Below are 19,695 nucleotides of genomic sequence, written 5' to 3'. Positions count from 1 at the left end.
TTTCCGTTTAATAATAGAATTGTAGGTAGGAGTAAGACGTGGTCAGATCTGTCCAGTGGTGCCACAGGTTTACATTTAAAGGCATTTAACATTTGAATAAAGCAAGTCCAGCTTGTTGTATCCATGAATGGAACATGACACATGTTGATGGAAATATGTCATTGTTCCTTCCAAAGTTCCCCTGTTTGAAGTTACCACCATTTAAAGGTCAGAATGTTTCATCATTAGAGAGTTGGTAACAGAATGAATCATTTCAATTGCTAAGTCCCTGTTTGCATAGTGAGGAATAAACACATTAATCAGAGTGAGGTAACTTACCCCCCTAGGCAGTAACATGAACAAATGACATGTTTTAGCTCTAATTGTAATATACACTCGGACCTCGCTAAATCGAACTGAAAGGGACCCGAAAAAAAATTTGACTTACAGAGTTTACGAGTAAGGGAAAATGGCGTAATAGGCGCGGGTTAATCAAGGACATTATTTTTCCGACTTAATTATTATACAGTATAACCATTTATTAAATTGTCATTTTATACGTGTACATGTAAGCTACATACCGGTACATCAGCGCTTCCCGATTGGGGGTGCTCGGGGTGCCAGAATCCATCGAGGAAGAAAAATGAAAAACATTTTTTGTACAAAATCTTAATTTATCTATCCATTCCTAAATAATTAAATGGGCAGGTTATTTCGAACAGTGCTATACGCTGCTTGTTAAAACGGATGACTTCCGCTCTTACGCGCACTTAGTGCTGTGTGGGTATTATGAACTATCATATGAAAAGTGGAGAGCGTACTTGTGGGAATGCTGAATTGCTTTGCAATTTCCACTTTCTTCTTGTCGCCCTTTTCGACGGCTCTGATGACGGTAACTTTTTCCGCGATTGACAACGTTTTAATCTTATGCTTACCAGTTGCCATTTTTGGGGCACGTACCGTACGGGAGACTATGGAGAAGCACACAGACACGAACACTATTCAAGTCTCCTCCCGACAAAAGACTGACAAAGGTGAAGGGAAAATGGGTTAAAAACGTCTTTCTTGAGACAATTTGGAAATTCCTGATGCCACCCGGTTGATAATGACTCATGGAGCACCGAAGGGACGCGGATTATTCCAGCCACTCCCTTTAGTTTTCGGGCATTTTTGGTCTCAAAGTAGACGTCCTACCCTCAGAGAGTCGCTTAATCCCTTGTGGAATGCATTAAGATAAGACTTTGCGTCCCTTTTCTTGATTTTCTGGACCACTTGTTCTGAAATGTAGCATCAGAATAATAACCCAAAGGCCATAGAAAATTCGACTAACGGAGGTTGGGAGCCCAAACGTTTTCGAGTTGAGGAGATCTAAATACATTGGTCTTATGGGAATTCGGCGGGGGACTAACGAGCAATTCGAAATAGGGAGGTTTTTGACTTAGGGAAGGTCGACTTAGCGAGGTCCGACTGTATTCGCTTTTATGCCATTGATCATTCTGATGTTCTGTGTCCCTCCTGCCTTTTTCCACTTAATCTGATTATATCAGATAAAATTGGTCTACCATTAAAATAGCATCTCAAATAAGTTTAAGCTAGTTCTCTGCAGAAGCCAAAATAGTACAATAAAATGTGACAGTTGTGACCAATAGGGTGCTCCAGCCTCCCAAACCTCAGACACAATAAAGCCTAAACACACTTTATGCTTAACTAAAGGCTTCTTATTGAGCACCCACACCTTCTCCACAAGAATCACAACCTAAAACAACACACCAAACACAGTTCTCCTTCCTCCACCAAGAGTGTAACCCACTGCCTCCTGACTCTGACTCAATCCAAAAGAGGCAGTGGGCTCTCTTTTAAAGTTGAACCAGGAACTGCTTCCAAGTTCCAAGCATCATGATGCACCAACATTGATGGACTGAAAGCCAGAAGTCTACGTGACCATCATCATCAGGTCCTTCCATGAAAACCCTAAATACAAAGAGGACTGTTTGACTTATGTTAGGTAGATTGCCCAGAGGGGACTGGGCGGTCTCTTGGTCTGGAACCCCTAGATTTTATTTTTTTCTCCAGCCTTTGGAGTTTTTTTTTTTGTTTTTTCTGTCCACCCTGGCCATCAGACCTTACTCTTATTCTATGTTAATTAATGTTGACTTATGTTTATCTCTTATTGTGTCTTCTATTTCTCTATTCATTTTGTAAAGCACTTTGAGCTACATTTTTTTTTTGTATGAATATGTGCTATATAAATAAATGTTGATTGAAGTTATCCTGAACAGTTCCGGGTCGTGTGAAAACCTGGGCAGTCCTCTCCCAGAAGCACCTTCTGGTGGTCCCCAAAAACCCCAACAAGGTTGTGTTTCCAGAATCCATCTCCCATGCAACCCCATGAGTAACCTAAATGGGTTTAGCTCTGAGGAACACTGCCAATTGCATGTGTGGGGGAATAACATGCTCCTGGTGAGCCAAAATCTCTTGGTCCTTCAATAACAGCCTCCTGGCTGGGTATGAAACCTTCTTATCCCAGCCAGGATGGCTGTGTCGGCATCCACACAGTTCATGCAACTTATCTGAAAATGATCAAACAATCATGGTTTAATGCAGTCAGGCCAGTCCTCAAACCTTTCCACCTATGTGTAAAACAACTTTCTGTGCCTAATGCTTTCTCATTTTTCATTAGGAAAATTTTATTGTTAGCTTGACTCTTGACCTTGCCTCTCTTTTAACTCTTGATTCAGTGTATCTTTTTGCCTTGTTATGTATCTCTGTTGGTCAAAAGTTAACAAAGCCCTGAGTAGGAATTTCCCTTCTCCATTAAACTTTTCATTTCTAAATCCTTGTCTGCCAAATTCTTTGTGAACATTCATTCTATCTTTCCTTAAATTGTATTCCTAAAGATGCAAAACACACTCACCGTCAAATGATATGTCATATCTTTCATGTTTAAGTTAATTTGCCCAAAAATCTTATAACCACATTATTTTTTATAGTAGGAGTAGTCCAAGCATTGTGTTTTGCTGTATTGAAATTTTTCCTTGATTTAGTTTCAAACAGCTAAACAAAATTTAAAGTCAGGGAACAAGTTGTGAGCTGCCTGAGCTCATTTTATGGTTTTTTTTGGTCACTTTCTTGTACATTTTGTGCATTTCCTACTTTTTTGTTTTATTTGTATGTGTTCCCCCACACTTTTTATGGGTCCAACATGGCCACCTGGTCATGACATCATGGAGGATGTAATGAGATGGGGTGATGGGTGTTTTTACATGGACAATTTGCGATACAATAAAAGTAGTTCTTGAGGCATTGTCAGATTGCCAGTTCATCTAAACATTTGGAACTCCCCGCCCTAATATTTGTAATTGAAATTCTGGATACTTTGATGTAGCCTATTCATCTGAACCAGAGCATTTGCAAATTAACCTCTTACCTTACAGCTACTTTTCTTTATGTGTCATGTTAGTGTTTTTATCTGATTACTTTTATTTTTTAGGAGGCTTATTACTGTGGGCAAATAATCATGCCTAGTGCGAAAGTTAGGGTGTGAAGTACACTTGTCTTAGACCCACCATTTTACCTTCTTTTTGTAGAAACTGAAGTTAGGGCCTGTTATAGGTTTTGCACTCTTTCATGGCCAGAATTCGGATGACTCAGTTGCATGTTTTTTGCTTTTAAAATTTTTTTATTATTTATTTTTATGTGGCAGATGTCCATGTAATGTGTAAGTGTTAAAGAAATTTGAAGTAAAACACAAAGCATGTCTCTAAATAATTTGCTGACCAAACAAGTGACGACACTGCTCACACTCTGACTTATAGCAAGTGAACTTTTGAATCACTGACACTTAAGTCATTAGGTAGAAGAATAAAATAACCCACATTCCTATCAAAAACAGAATTGGTGTACTGTGGTATTTAGCATTTCTCTGTTTTTAGTTAACACAACAGGAACAAATTGTATCACAATGCCACTTTGATAACAGGAAGAAGGGCAGGAGGGAAGGAGCATGAAAGTCTACTGTAGCATTCTTACACTATTCATCTGTGCAATGTCCATCCATCCATCCATTATCCAACCTGCTATATCCTAACTACAGGGTCATGGGGGTCTGCTGGGGCCAATCCCAGCCAACACAGGGTGCAAGGCAGGAAACAAACCCTTGGCAGGCTGCCAAGCCCACCGCAGGGCATACACACACACACCCACACACCAAGCACACACTAGGGATAAGTTAGGATTGCCAATGCACCTAGCCTGCATGTCTTTGGACTGTAGGAGGAAACCGGAGCACCCAGAGGAAACCCACACAGAAACAGGGCGAACAAGCAAACTCCACAAAGGGAGGACCTGGGAAACAAACCCGGATCTCCTAACTGCAAGACAGCAGCACTACCACTGCGCCACCGTGCCTCTCTGCAATGTGACTTACTAAAAACTTCACTTTGGAATGGCCAAAGGTAGCTCAAGTGAGACATATTTCTCTTGATATTGTATACTTAAATATACAACTTGTGAATTCTTCATATAGAATTTTACCAGCATATCAAATGCCACACTGCACAGAGATGAATAGCCACTCTACTGATGCATTGTGTCATTAACACCAAAGGAAGCCTTTGTTAAGGTCTTGTTACATTAGAAAAAATAAGTAATAAATGCATTTTTGCAGTACCTAAATGAAAGTGGTATTTGTTAAGTATTTAAGATTTTATATATACATACAGCAGATAGATGATACATTATTTGTTCCCAAGGCAAAATTAAGACTTTACAGAAACTCAAGAAAAATATAAATATTATAACAAACAACAACAACCCCCAAACACACGAGAACTGTTTCCGTTTAATAACAGAATTGTAGGTAGGAGTAAGACGTGGTCAGATCTGTCCAGTGGTGCCACAGGTTTACATTTAAAGGCATTTAACATTTGAATAAAGCAAGTCCAGCTTGTTGTATCCATGAATGGAACATGACACGTGTTGATGGAAATATGTCATTGTTCCTTCCAAAGTTCCCCTGTTTGAAGTTACCACCATTTAAAGGTCAGAATGTTTCATCATTAGAGAGTTGGTAACAGAATGAATCATTTCAATTGCTAAGTCCCTGTTTGCATAGTGAGGAATAAACACATTAATCAGAGTGAGGTAACTTACCCCCCAGGCAGTAACATGAACAAATGACATGTTTTAGCTCTAACTGTAATATACAGTCGGACCTCGCTAAATCGAACTGAAAGGGACCCGAAAAAAAAAAAATTTGACTTACGGAGTTTACGAGTGAGGGAAAATGGTGTAATAGGCGCGGGTTAATCAAGGACATTATTTTTCCGGCTTAATTACATTACAGCGCCCATGAACAGTATTCACCTCGGATGTTTTTCACATTTTATTATGTTACAACATTGAACCCCAGTGCATTTGAATTGGCTTTTTAGAAACTGATCAACAGAAAAAGACACTTTAATATCAAAGCGAAAAGAGATCTCTGTAAATTGATTTAAATTAATTACATTTATAAAACACAAAATAAAAGATAACACAAGCATTTACCTGCTTAATATGACACACTTAAATCATCACTGGTGCATCCAGTTGGGTTTAGATGTCACATAATTTCAGCGTCTGGGGTTTCAATTGATTGTAGTATAAATGTACCTTATCTGGAAGGGCCAACTTGTGATGAGCCAGCATGGGAGCCTAACCTACACAATGAAGACAAAAGAACACTCCAAGTAATTCCATAAAAAGGTGATTGAAAAGCACAAGTCAGGGGAAGGAGACAAGAAAATGCCCAAGTCACTGAATATCCGGTGGAGTCTAGTTCAATCAGTCATTAAGAAATGGAAAGAGTATACAATAATCCCTCCTCGATTGTGGGGTTTGCGTTACAGAAACCCCAGCGAAAGGTGAAAATCTGTGAAGTAAAAACCATATGTTCATATGGTTATTTTTATATATTTTAAGCTCTTATAAACTGTCCCACACTCATAAATATTTCCCGCACAGTTATACAGCATAAACCCTTTGTACTCTCTTAGATATTAGGTAAAATTCGGTGAAATTATGTATGTAAACACACTGTTTATATACTACGCACAAACATACGTATCGTATATCATTGAGGAGTTTTATATAATACATAATGCAGTTTTAAACACATTGTAATTGATTAGGTAATATAAAAATAAATGAAAAATCTACAACATTTAAATACATAAAACCTAAATGTTAGTTCAAAGATATCGAGTGTCTCCGATACATTATCATACATGTTACATCCATTACGATAGACAGGCCACCAGCAATAAAAACTTACAATGCAAGAAAAATTCTATAAAATGTGTGAATAATTACACTAAACAATCATACATGTACTAAGTACGTAGAAAATTAGTTATGGGTACTCACCAACAGTGACACGACGACTTCTCCGATAACGATGACATTTACTGCACATCAAAGAAGAGCGTTACAGCTCTTCTAAAGGAGCCTCTTCAGGCAATTGTGTAGCATCGCCGTCATCGTCTGGAGTTTCTTCTTCCACTGAAGGCATACTAGGCAGAGTTTTGCAGGTAAGGAACATTGTGATGGGCAGTTGCTGGCGCTGCTTTTTCATTTGTGAAAGAAGGTTTTTATATGCTTCCGTGGCGCCGTCAAGAGCATTTTTAAATTGCAAAGAACAAATCATTTGCCATTCGTAGAATGGTCACGAGACGCTCGAGAGTTAGCCCGGCGTCTTCTTCTTCCTATGCTGGGTCATCTTGTTCTTCCTTGGTCCCTTCCTTCAACATATCCAACACTTTTACCTTTTAAGCAATTGTTAGATCTTCCATTGGCACTTGGGCACGGCCCCGGAAGCAGTAGCAGGAGCAGATTGTTTTGTAGACATAACGAAGGGCTTGACTACTGTACGCACAAAGAAACATGTTGATGTTGAATGAGCGAGATGAGATGCCGGCTAACGCAAACCGAAATCGAATTCCGCGCTCTCCATCGTAGAGTCAATCAGCACCCAGGAACTTAACTGCGTGGTCTGATTGGGTAGCTTCTTAGCCATCCGTCAATAGTATCCCTTGTATGAAATCAACTGAGCAAACCAACTGAGGAAGCATATACCAAAAATAAAAAGACCCATTGTCCACAGAAATCTGTGAAGCAACGAAAAATCCGTGATATATATTTAGATATGCTTACATATAAAACCTGCGATGGAGTTAGGCCACAAAAGTTGAAGCACGATATAGCGAGGGATTACTGTAACACCACTGTAAATCTGCCTTGAGCAGGCTGTCCACAAAATCTGAGTGATGGTACAAGAAGAAGACTAATGAAGGTAGTGAGAACTCTGAAGGTGTTACAAACTACAGTGGCAGAAATTGTGCATACAATCAGCTATTGCACAGGTGCTTCACCAATCACAGCTTTATGGGAGAGTGACAAAGAGAAAGACACTGTTAAAATAAACGCATGTGACACCTCAGCTAGAGTCTGCCAGAAGGCACATAGGATACATTATATGGTCTTATGAGCTTTTTGTCCTTCGCAATAAAAGCCATGTTTGGTGTAAACCTAACACTGCACATTATCAAAAACTCACCATCCCTGCCATAAAGCATGGCGGTAACAGCATCATGTTTTGTGGATTCTTCTCTGCTGTAAGCCCTGGAATGTTTATGGGGATGCAAGAGAAAATGAATGCAACAAAATGCAAGGAAATCCTGAATGAAGCCTACAAGAACCCAGATTTACCACCAAGAATTTTATAGGCACTGTTTATTTTAGCATTCAGTTCAGTATTTGTTTAATTGATGTTTCTCTTTACTTAATTCACAATCCATACAGTCATACCAGCAGCTAGAGAGGCATTTGTCATTGTCCCTACTAAAATGACTATCAAAGAGAATATGTGATAGACTTTGTGGTTAAGGCAGAGATGGACTGGTAACATAAAATAATCCTGGACTTTTGGCAAGAGTGTCCCACCACAATCAACCAGACACCAACAATTCTTGTACACCCCTTGAGTGCTTGTACACATAACACTCCCAGTTGCTTTTTCCTGTAAGTGATGTATTATGGTATACTCACTGACATACTGTAAAAGCGCAGGCTGTACAGATGCTTCCAAGTTGCTGCCTCTTCCTGACACTCCTTCAGCTGCTTTGTCCCCCTGTCCCTCTCCAGCTGTGCTCTGCTGATATTGCACTTGGCTACTCCCTGTAAAAAACTAGGAATGTGTGAGGGTCTAGCACATGGACAAAGTTAGGTTTTAGCCTCACCTAACCTTCAATTCACTACTTTCTAGCTAATTTTAACTCCACTCCACATGGATTTTAAAGTTTGTCTTGTAAAATAAAGCAGTTTAGATGATTGTTGGCTGCGTTAAAGTAGAGGAAATAAAATCAAAGAGAAGTCTTTTAATTATGACATCATCCAGCGGATGTTTACACAGTGTTCATAAACTTTCAACTTATCCTTTACCACTGTGGTTGCTTCATAATATGCCATTTTAAAATTTCTCTTACTTTGAGTGTTCTGATTATTAGTGTCTTGGCCTACCAGCCATCATAAGTAGTCTTACTAAATAGGCTGCTGAGCTGACCATTTCTACACTTTGACTTGGCTGCAGTCCCTCACTTGTTAAATGTGAGTTTTCTTTCACATTGTTTCCAGTTGTTGGAGTGATTTATATTTTTTCATTTTTTTCAACCCCGCACCCCCTTCCATTTTATTGAAGAATTATTCTCCATCTCGGGTACTGAGGGTTGGCCTGGGGTGTAGTAGGATTATATGAATGGAGAGATGTGCAAAGGATGCTTTTTCTCTGTGTCTAACTTGCTCACACACTCTTGTTCATTTTTTCCTGTCCTTCTTTTTCAGATTTTGTGGCGTGACAACCAAGCCAACAGACAGACCAGCTAACTGGGTATTGATCTACTTGTCCAAATTTCCAGTCCATCTCTAGGTTAAGATACCATGGAGCTCAAAGAAATGAATATAATGCAACATGTAATATAATTTTTTGGTTAAATATTTTAGAAATTTGAAGAAACTGTATATGAGCAGTAAAAAGCTAAAAAAGTGCACAGATTTTCCAAAAATGATACCCCCATTCTTTAAAATATTCAGGTCCCAACTGTTTCTCGATAAGCACATACATTTGGCATTTTATGGTGTTAGAATGCTCAGATTTTTCAGTCAGTAGTCAAGCTTTAAAGATACAGTAATTACATGTCAGAGAGGAAAGCAGTGCAGTCAAGCCAGTGGGGACATGTTAATGTGCTCATTGGATTTGGTCCAGCTGAGGAAAATAGAAAATTAGTTACTGAGTGGCAGAGGTTAGAGAGAGTTTCAATTTAACTGAGTTTTCTAAACAGAGACAGAACCAAAATCAAAGACAGAAACCCAACAAGGCCAACATCAAAACACAAACACCCTATGCATATACACCTGAGCTGATGGACATAGTCAGCAGGCACTTAAAATATACATAAATTATTGAATATTATTGGTAAGACAAATGGTGTTCCTTTATAACCAAGAATAAATATTTTTTTACCAGGAGACCACAAATAATATGCAGAACATGGTGAATAAAATCCCTGACATACTTTAAGGTTAGCCAGATCAAAGATGCTATTATGTTAGTCAAGTAGGCGGCTTACTTTACTCTCATTACAATGTAGTAGTTAGTGAGAGCATCTGGCTATATAAACTATCCCCTAATAACACCAAAAGAAATATAAAGCACAACATTAATGTGTAAAACATTATAGGAAAAATACCAAAATACTAGTAAGTCACATAGTTTGGTTTGATTGTATCAATATAATGTAATATATGTACATGTCATAAATCCTATGATATAATATTAAGAACGTTAAAAATTAACTGGAGACACAATAATATTTTAATCTTTTTACAATTTATGCATTACTTTTTACTGTTTTAGTGTCACAAGGTGATAACATTATTTCTCCGCCATTTTGGATTTGTAGTTGCTATAACACCGCTTGTTGCTAAGGGGAAAGTCTTATATTTATTTGTACACGCATGTAGCATCATAGGAGAACGGTAACATGGGTTTGGCCGCCATCTTATCTATTGGTGAGCTACAAGCTCAGTAATTGCCTACTCCGAATTCCTAATCATTTTTTAAGTATTACTTTTTTACCCCATGAAGTTTGCAGTGATCTCCAAGAAATTTCTTTTCATGCAAAATTGAGAGTAAGAAGGTTTATTAGATAACTAGTTGTCCTCAATGCTGTAGATCTGCAAACGATGTGAAAACTCGCGTTACACTTATCGCATAATCCACATGTCAGTAATCTAGTCGCATGATCAAAATTAACAAAATGCAGGCATTTTTGCTAGAATATCATTAAATATATTTTTCCAGGATTATCAATGACAAATGAATGAGGGTGTTGACAGTGACATGATGGCATTGATGTGCTAAAGATTTTTTTATTTTCGCAGGAGTTTACATTTTGTTGTTCATTCTGTGGGCACAGCCATGCTGTTTCCCATTTTTGAACAGAGTTGCAAGTTATGTGACTTGCATCAGTTCACATCTGACATCACAGGACCATGTGCTTCTACAGTACTACTTTCACTGATAACATGGCTCATTACTCAGTGTGCGTAGGATAAATTTACTGGTGGGATGCACATTTAGTACACTCTGAATAAATTAAATAAAACTCACAGGTTAAACATATTGAATATCACAATTAAGCTGTTGTTATAAAGGTGTGGAGTAACATTATGCTAACCCTCATATTAGACCATCAGAACTAGCTTCTTTAGATCATTAGAAAACAATTATAAGAACATTATATTATTCAGCCCAACAAATGTCACCAGTCCTATTTCACCATCTTCTCCAAAATTGCATCAAGTTGAATTTTGAAATTCTCTAAACTCCCATTGTCTACAACACTTCTTGTTTATTTATTCTGTGTTTATGAATCTCTACGCGAAGAAAAGGCCTTCTTTACATAAAGGAGAAGAAATTTACCCTTAGCAAGTTTCCAGCTTTGCCTCTGTGTTCTAGTTGAATAAAATTTTAAAGTACCAGCCTGGATCCACTACACTAATTAATTTCATCCATCCATTATCCAACCCGTCATATCCTAACTACAGGGTCACAGGGGGAGCCAATCCCAGCCAACACAGGGCTGGAGGCAGGAAACAAACCCCGGGCAGGGCGCGCACACACACACACACACACCAAGCACACACTAGGGACAATTTTTGGGATCACCAGTGCACCTAACTTGCATGTCTTTGGACTGTAGGAGGAAACCAGAGCACCCAGAGAAAACCCACACAGACACAGGAAGAACATGCAAACTCCACGCAGGGAGGACCTGGAAAGCGAACCCAGGAGGCAGCAGCTCTACCCTCTGCGCCACCATGCCGCCCCTAATTAATTTCATAATTTTAAAAACTTTAGTCATCTCACCTCTTAATCTCCATTTGCATAAAATGAAAAGGTTCATCTCCTTCTTTCCTCATAGCTTATACCTCTTAATACCAGAATCAATCTAGTTGCTCTCCTTTGGACATTCTCTGGTGCTCATATATAGCTTGCAGACCAAAACTGCGTGCTGTTCTCCAGGAGAGGCCTCACTAGTGTTTTATAAGCCTTAAGCATAACTTCCATTGACTTCTGTTCTACACATTGTGCTTTATAACCTAATACTTTGTTAACCTTCTTAATACTTTCTGTATGCTGCTTGGATGTAGAGAGCGATGAGTCCACTATGATTCCTTGGACAAAAGGGGTACTTTCAAATTTCTATCCTCCCATTGTGTATATTATTTTCACTTGTTATTTGTACTACCTTATATTTACTTACACTACATGTTATCTGCCCAAGCCTGCATACTGTCCATATCCCTTTGTAATAATTTGGCTGGTTCCACTGTGCATCATCTGTCATTCCACATCGCTGGTTCTCATTGGCAAACTTAACAAACTTGGTATTTGTATTCCTATCAAGATCTTTAATACATATTAAAATAAGCAGTGGCCCAAATACTGACGTCTGAGGGGCACCACTTTTAACATCACATAATTCTGATAAGGTTCCTTGCAATATAAGTCTTTGCTTCACTCTTAAAGTTGTTTGCATTGGGATCATATCATGCATAAATATACATATATATTTGTATATACATTAGCAACCTATTCATTTTATAACAAGAAAGAGAGCATATATAGAAATGTCAATATTGTGTTTGTTTTTCACCCTATAAATGGATTGTAGAGATGTTTTCATTGGTACAGTAAAAAGACATGGCACTGTCAAATGTAGACAGCCAAGAGAAGAGCTTTTCATGAAGGTCACTCACGGTCAAACTCACAGCCAAACTGCCTGGCTCACAGTCGAGAGTTATAACGTGGCTGCTAACCAGATCTTATTGAGCTTCTCTATACTTTCTTAACTTTCCTTCATCTACTTAACAGCTCATTCTCCACACAGTACATCACCCAATCTCTTTTTGCTGTGTGGAACACCACATCTTCTTTACTCACTGTCAACCCCATTTATCTCTAAGATTAGTTTTCAGAGCTGAGGTGAAAAAATGATGCAGTATACAGTGATCCCTCGCTATATCGCACTCCGACTTTCGCGGCTTCACTCCATCGCGGATTTTAAATGTAAGCATATCTAAATATATATCACGGATTTTTTCGCTGGTTCGCGGATTTCCGCGGACAATGGGTCTTTCAATTTATGTTACATTCTTCCTCAGTTTGTTTGCCCAGTTGATTTCATACAAGGGATGCTATAGGCAGATGGCTGAGAAGCTACCCAATCAGAGCACGTATTACATATTAAATAAAACTCCTCAATGATATACGATATGCTTCCCGCGGCTGCTTCGCACACTTAAAAGCTCTAACAGCCCGTATTGAATTTTCATTGATTGCTTTTCTCTGTCTCTCACTCTCTCTGAGAAATACAGGCAGATACTTATCCATCATGCAATACCATCGGGGAGGCGTATGATTGGCCCCATTATCAGCTCCTGACGGAGGGGGTGTGAGCAGAGGGCTGTTTGCACAGTGGCTGTTTGCTTAGAAGATACGGACGCGCCTGTAAAAAAAAATACTGAAAGGCTACCTTCACATTGATCCCTTCATTGTGCCGCTTTATCGCGGTGCTTGCATACTTAAAAGCGCAATAGCCCTATTGATTTTTGATTGTTTACTTTACTCTCTTCTCTCTCTCTCTCTCTCTCTGACATTCTCCGCTCCTGACACGCACCTTGAAGAGGAAGATATGTTTGCATTCTTTTAATTGTGAGAAAGAACTGTCATCTCTGTCTTGTCATGGAGCACAGTTTAAACTTTTGACTAAAGGGTGTTATTTCATGTCTAGAGGGCTCTAATAATGTTAAAAAACGTATTTAGAAGGTCGTAAACAGGTTTTCAATGCTCTAACTGCGAAAATATTAGATTTATAAATAAAGAATCCTACTTCTTGGAAATTCATTTATCTGTCTGGAGCGGATCAACTGCTATAAATGAGGGTTTACTGTATAACTGTGCGGAGAATATTTATAAACAGTGTGGGAGAGTTTCTAAGAACTTAAAATATATAAAAATAACCATACAAACATATGGTTTCTACTCGGATTTTCACCTATCGCGGGGGGTTCTGGAACGCAACCCCTGATATTGAGGAGGGATTACTGTATTAGCATAGCATACTCATTACAACATTACTATCTATTATGTCAGCAAATATCAATTAAATCGGTCAAAACATTTTTAAGTTTTTTTTTTCACAGACCAAACCACCTAGTCTCTTTTTGTTGTACAGGACACTTTCCCTTCTTCACTCGCCTGACCACCCCATTGAAAGCACAATGCAGGCAGGTCTGTTTAATGCTTAACTCTGAAAGCCACAGCCAGTCAATAGCCTTCTAAAACTGAATCATGTTATACTTTAACTTATTACAAACAGCAACATTTTTTAAAGGCTGCACATTAACTCAGCATATGCCATGAATTTAAAGTTTTAAAAATTGTAGGGAAAAGGACAAGACAGGTAAAAAGAAATTATATTGTGAACTATGTATAGTAAGGGTGACATGGGTGATTCCTTAACTGAGTTGCAACACTTACGGTCTTGTCTTTTTCCTGTGTAGGCCACCTTCCCTTCTTCATTCCCCACCAGCCCTTATTCTATACACAGTTACGGCCACAGCCTAGTCAGTGGTGCTGTTCAGCTGGTAGCATTCTTCTGCATGAACTGCAAGACCCATTTATTTGTGTGATCACTTCTCATTGCTGAGCTGAAAAAAGGACATAGTACCCACTCACTACAGCATTATCAACTACAAATATCAACAAATATAACATGAGTTGGCTAATTTTTTTTCCCTACAATGTCACCAAATTTCAATCAAATCATCGAATCCCCATCACTGCCAAAAGAGATCCTACTCTGCTGGGCCATTGAGCAAGACCCTTAACCTGTAATTGCTCCAGGGGTGCTGTACAATGGCTGACCCTGCGCTCTGACCCCAAGGGGTATGCGAAAACTAACAAATTCCTAATACAAGAAATTGTATAAGGTGAAATAAAGAACAAAAAAAATATATATATATATATATATTCATATTTTAGCTAATTGACTTCAGACAGTCACAAAGGTTTGGGGCAGGCACCCATATAATATGGTGCTGGCTGCAAAAGTTTGAAAAAGTGAATTGTTTACAAGATAGAGTCCAAAACGGAACTGATTAAGTGGAGGTAAGATGGTGGTTTTAAGGGCTAGAAGAAGACCGGTACCGGAAGTGACGGCATCAGTGGCGGCATAACCTGGCAGGATTTCCTGGGAATGGTCTGCAAGAGACTGAGAGAGATAGTCAGCACACTCCACCACCCCCTGGTCTGATGTAGTATTACAGTTACTCAAGCCCATTAGCTGCCTCCTAATCGCACGTGTTTGACAATATATATATATATTTTTAAAAACATTTATTTTACTTGAAAGTCAGTCAGTTATTATCACATGTATGTCCACAATTAAAGCAGCTCAAAATATGCGTAATGAAAGAAAAAACTATAGGCCACAGTGTACTGTATCTCAGTCATTGTTCCCAAAAGCAAAAATAAAACAAAACAAATTGATTGTCATGGTTTTTTGGAGCTCATGTAGTTTAAACAATAGTGTAGCCTTCTCAAGGTGCCCGCCAGGTGAAAGCAGTGCATTTAAAACCAAACCTTTGGCAGTATGGGACAATAAAGTGCACCCCACGTAATGCTGAAAACATCCAATGATGTGTAAACAATCAAATTCAGTCTTGTTTGATATCTGCATAACAGACATCACTGTCATCTGTTAGATCACAGAGCTCACTCTGTTATGGATTTCGGAATAGAAAACTACTTCTTACTGGAGCCAAAGCAACACTACCAAACTGAACACAAGAAAGCGGTTGTGGATATTGAGGCCCACCCTGATGTGGCATTATCTAAGATATAGTGCCTTCTCGCCTCCACACATCACTGTCAAATTAAATAAAAAAAAAACAGAATTAATGTATGGTATGTAGTGAGGAGTTCCACCCATAACTATATTTTTACAACAATTTGTAAAATAACGAATGAGACTAGAGGCACTGTAGGTACATTTTAATTCCATTTCTCTTTTTACTGACAAACTATGGCTCACTAGATCATCAATCCTGCTGTTTGCTTTTTAACCCTGGCTCCCCTCAGATGAACCCTTACTTTTAAACTGTTGTTAGCAACATTGAGATTCTTGGCATGGTTCCCATTCCTTCCTGTTTTTCTAGACCATATCTGCTACACATTTCCTTTTTAGCTCACTCACAGTATGTGATAATATCTGGATAAGCCATTAGCAGGGATTCAGCACTACCATAATCAACAAAATGTATCTCTCATATAGTTTAAAATAAAATGAAAAGTAGGCTGGTAGTAAAACATCAACTTGCTATTTCCCCAGGAATGGGGGCCTCTGAGGTGGTGAAAATTCAACACAGCGTTAAGGTGTTTTCAGAAGTCTTCCTGCTAAACTTGTTATCATGTTTTATGTTTGTACTGCATTCAAAGACAAAACAAAATATAAATGAACGGTATGCAGGGGGCACAGTGCTTGGCGTTAATACCTGACTGAAGAGACCTGTGTTCAGATCCCAGCCTCGTAACAGTCTGTGTTGATTCTTTATATTCTTCTGGTATTTCTGGATTTCTGGATTTTATGATTTTCTTCCCATAAAGGGATACGCGTTTTAGATTAGTTGGTGACACTATGAGTCAGCGTGGGTGTAGGACAGAGTGCGTCTGTAATAAAATGTGGTTCCTTCCAAGCTTGGCTTAGCTGCTGTTCAACTTACTCAGTCTAAGGTTATTCCCTCTTGCACCATGTGCCCCTGAAATTTACACTACCTCCCCATGACCATGAACAGAGTAAGCTGGTTAGAAAACAGATGGAGGGATGAATGGATTTAATAACACAAACTGGCTCAAGTGTTCCTTAAAAAAGTCCATGTACTGTACACGTGTGTGTGTAACAAGATCTAACAATGTATTATTTCTTTAGTCTGGGGTTTTATAAGGATACATTTTTCCATAATTATTTATTTTAATAATGAAGAATGTCCAGTATGTATCCCCAGAGGCTGATACAGTTAGGTATGCTGTAAATTCTGTTATTCTAGCATGCTATGACAAGATAATAACCTGCCTATAAATGAACGGCACTTCTATGTGAAATATCTACACAGGCTTATCTTAGCTTGAGTGTAAATGAGATGATAGACATGAATTATATTATTTCAAAGAATGAAATGCTTTTCCATGAATTTTTGGTTAAAGGTCAAAAGGATTGTAGTTTTATCTCAATTCAGCTATGCTGGCGTGATTCCAATCTTGCCTTTTAACAAGTACAGCAAGCACAACTGTGAGATTTCTTCTGGATCTGGAATGGAAAAGCATATCAATGAACTCTGTTTAAACAGTTTATTCATTTTAGTAGAGATCATTAAAGTAGGGCACCACAGTGTCACAATAATTGATGCTTCTGCCTCAAAACTTCAGCTCTCACTGGGCCAGCTCTGTATACGGAGTTTGCAAGTTCTCCTTTTTCTTCTGATGCTCCAGTTTTCCTTTCATATTCTAAGAATGTGCATGTTAGGTTACATGGTAAGTCTAAAGTGCCCCCTTTGATGGACCTACATCCTATCCAGAGTTTGTTCCTTTCTTGTACATGATGCTGCTATCAATTTTCCATGACCCAGAACTGGAAAGTTGGGCAGTGAGCGGCTTGGAATTTAGACAGTAACAACCGTAACAATAGTAACAGCTGCTTGCTTTTATTAGAGATGCCCCGTTGGTCTCAGCTTTGAAATGCAGAATGAAAAGTCACAACTTTAGTCTGGCATACCCTGATGAGAACTACTGAGTAACTTTACATATTGCATGTCTGTTTGTTAGCTATTTGCACAAAAATATAAATGCTACAGTAATTCAGAACGAACTGTTACTAACCCTCTTCTATTCGGTTACTATTTTTGGCATCCTTCTATGACACTTGGTGCCACTGCTCTACATCCAAGCTGTTTTCCTGCCAGTGGAAAGTCATCTGTAATACTATTAGCCATGGATGTAAAGATTCTGTCATCAAATTAGATGGCCCAGCACAGTCTGTACTGTAGAATGTCCAGAATAGGGTGGGCCGCCAGCTGGCCAAGGTCTTCAGGACTCTGACTTTGTCTGTTAAAACTGACTCCGGACCATCCAGAGGTTTATTTTCTGACGAGATGCTACTAGTTGGTGTGTTTGTTTTCCTCTCTTTTGTTGTCAACTGACTGTAGTTCGATGACAATGTTAAAAGTTAGATAGTGTTAGGTTCCATTTTAATAAATTGGCTTGTTACAGTGCTCTGAGTCTGCACTCACTGAAGAGTGCTATACAAAAATGAGGTAAACGGAATTCAACATTTATTTATGTGTCACAGTTTTATACAAAAAGTGCTTTACAAAAAAAGAAAGAAAAAATTACAGTCACAAAGGGAAAAAATGAACATTAAAAATTATCTAGAATAAAGGATAGTATACTATGGTCAGAAAGCCAAAGAAGAGAGAGGATATAAAAATTACATTTGCAAATACTGGAGAAAATAAACCTCTAGGGATTCCAGGAACAATTAACCCCCCAGCCCCATCGGGACATTCTGTAGTCAACAATGTCTGCATATGATAACACGGTGTTGCTGGCCTTGTCATAGGAATGTCTTCTTCATTACTTTCAGCATCAAACTTGACTGCTGAGTACATGGGACATTTGGATGTGATGCCACAGGACAAAGAAAAGAGAAACAAAAACGTAAAAAAAAGGTCAGTACCTGATCTATTTAAATATGAATAATATTAATAATAAAGATTATCAACAGCACTATTCTATGAAGGCAAGCCATACACACCTAAACTTACAAAATGTAGTTAGGCAGCATGTTTTTAATCAATAACAGTAAATGTATTGCAAATAATGAAAGACCAGATTAAGTGTGTTTTTAGTAGATTTTTGAAATTTGAAATGCACTAGCCTAACATAATCTCTATTGATAACATTTTCCAGATTTTAGGTGCATAAAATCAAAAGGCTGCCTGATTGCCTCTTAATTCTGTACCACCACCACAGAATTGGCAGTGAATTTTTATAAATGACAAGAAGAAAACAAGCCAAGATTTATAACCATGAGCTCAGATACACACCTTTGCCAAAACAAAAACCAAAACCCTAAAGCGTAATCAAAGGTTTTAGCACAAAAGTTGTTTTGCCAAGAACACTAACTGAATAAATGCACACTAAGTTTTGTTGTGTTTTTCTCTGCAAACTTGGATGATGAAGAAGTGTTCAGCCTGACCTTTATGCTGTCTTGCTGATGATGTCACTTCCAGGTCATTTAGTTAGCAAAGCCACAAAATGGTGATGCATGCCATACCCAAGACAGTGTAGAAAAAAGCACAAAAACATATGCACTCATTTAAAAATCCTTGAAATAACAAAACTGTTGAGAAAATCAAAAATTAACATACACATTCCAAACATGAGCCTGAAAACATTCATCAAAACACAACAGGAGGACGGAAAAAAAATGTAATTGTAAGAATAACATAACACATTCTAGGAATGTTGAGTTAACCGGAGTTTGACGATCGGAGATTGGGGGTGAACAGGAACAGGCATTCAGTAAAATAAGGAGGTGCAAGATTGTCGGTTTTCAACCTTCTTTACTTGTGAACCAGCTAAAGTATGAGAAACTTTCCACAGACCATGTAGGTGAAAATTGGGGGTTGTTAGAATGCTATGATGTATGGCAGGGGTGCCCAATGCGTCGATCGCGATCGACCGGTAGATCGCAAAGGTAGTGCAGGTAGATCGCGTTGCATTAAAAAAAAACGTTTTAAAAGTTAGTCTATCATATATCCTCCCTATGGCATTTGCCACTTGATTGACATTAAGGGCGGCCAGTCTGAGATCTCTTTTCTTCTTACACACTGGTCATCCCGCATGCACGATCAAACAAGCGAGTTACTGCAAAACTCCGGCTGTGATCTAGTTAGCCTTCCAATTTATATCGACTAAAGAAGGGATTTAAAAAAAATGTGTTGGTTTTGGGCTGGATGTGGAATTGGAAGAGGATTTTTTTTTCTCACAATGTCACA

General features: G+C 38.5%; 1 long non-coding RNA gene across 1 annotated transcript in view; it reads left to right on the top strand.

Annotated features, from left to right (window-relative positions):
• The window catches only part of LOC120532209, a 42,121-nt gene extending 23,758 nt beyond the window's left edge, over positions 1–18,363 (top strand). The window contains exons 2-3 of the long non-coding RNA XR_005634256.1: positions 8,857–8,902; positions 18,279–18,363. This is a non-coding gene — a long non-coding RNA (uncharacterized LOC120532209). The remainder of the gene's footprint in view (positions 1–8,856; positions 8,903–18,278) is intronic.
• Positions 18,364–19,695: the final 1,332 nt, after the last annotated feature.

The sequence above is a fragment of the Polypterus senegalus genome, chromosome 7, assembly GCF_016835505.1.
Source record: "Polypterus senegalus isolate Bchr_013 chromosome 7, ASM1683550v1, whole genome shotgun sequence".
In the NCBI taxonomy this organism is placed as follows: domain Eukaryota; kingdom Metazoa; phylum Chordata; class Cladistia; order Polypteriformes; family Polypteridae; genus Polypterus; species Polypterus senegalus.
Note: the sequence above shows the minus strand (reverse complement) of the source record. Positions and strands in the feature narration are given on the sequence as shown.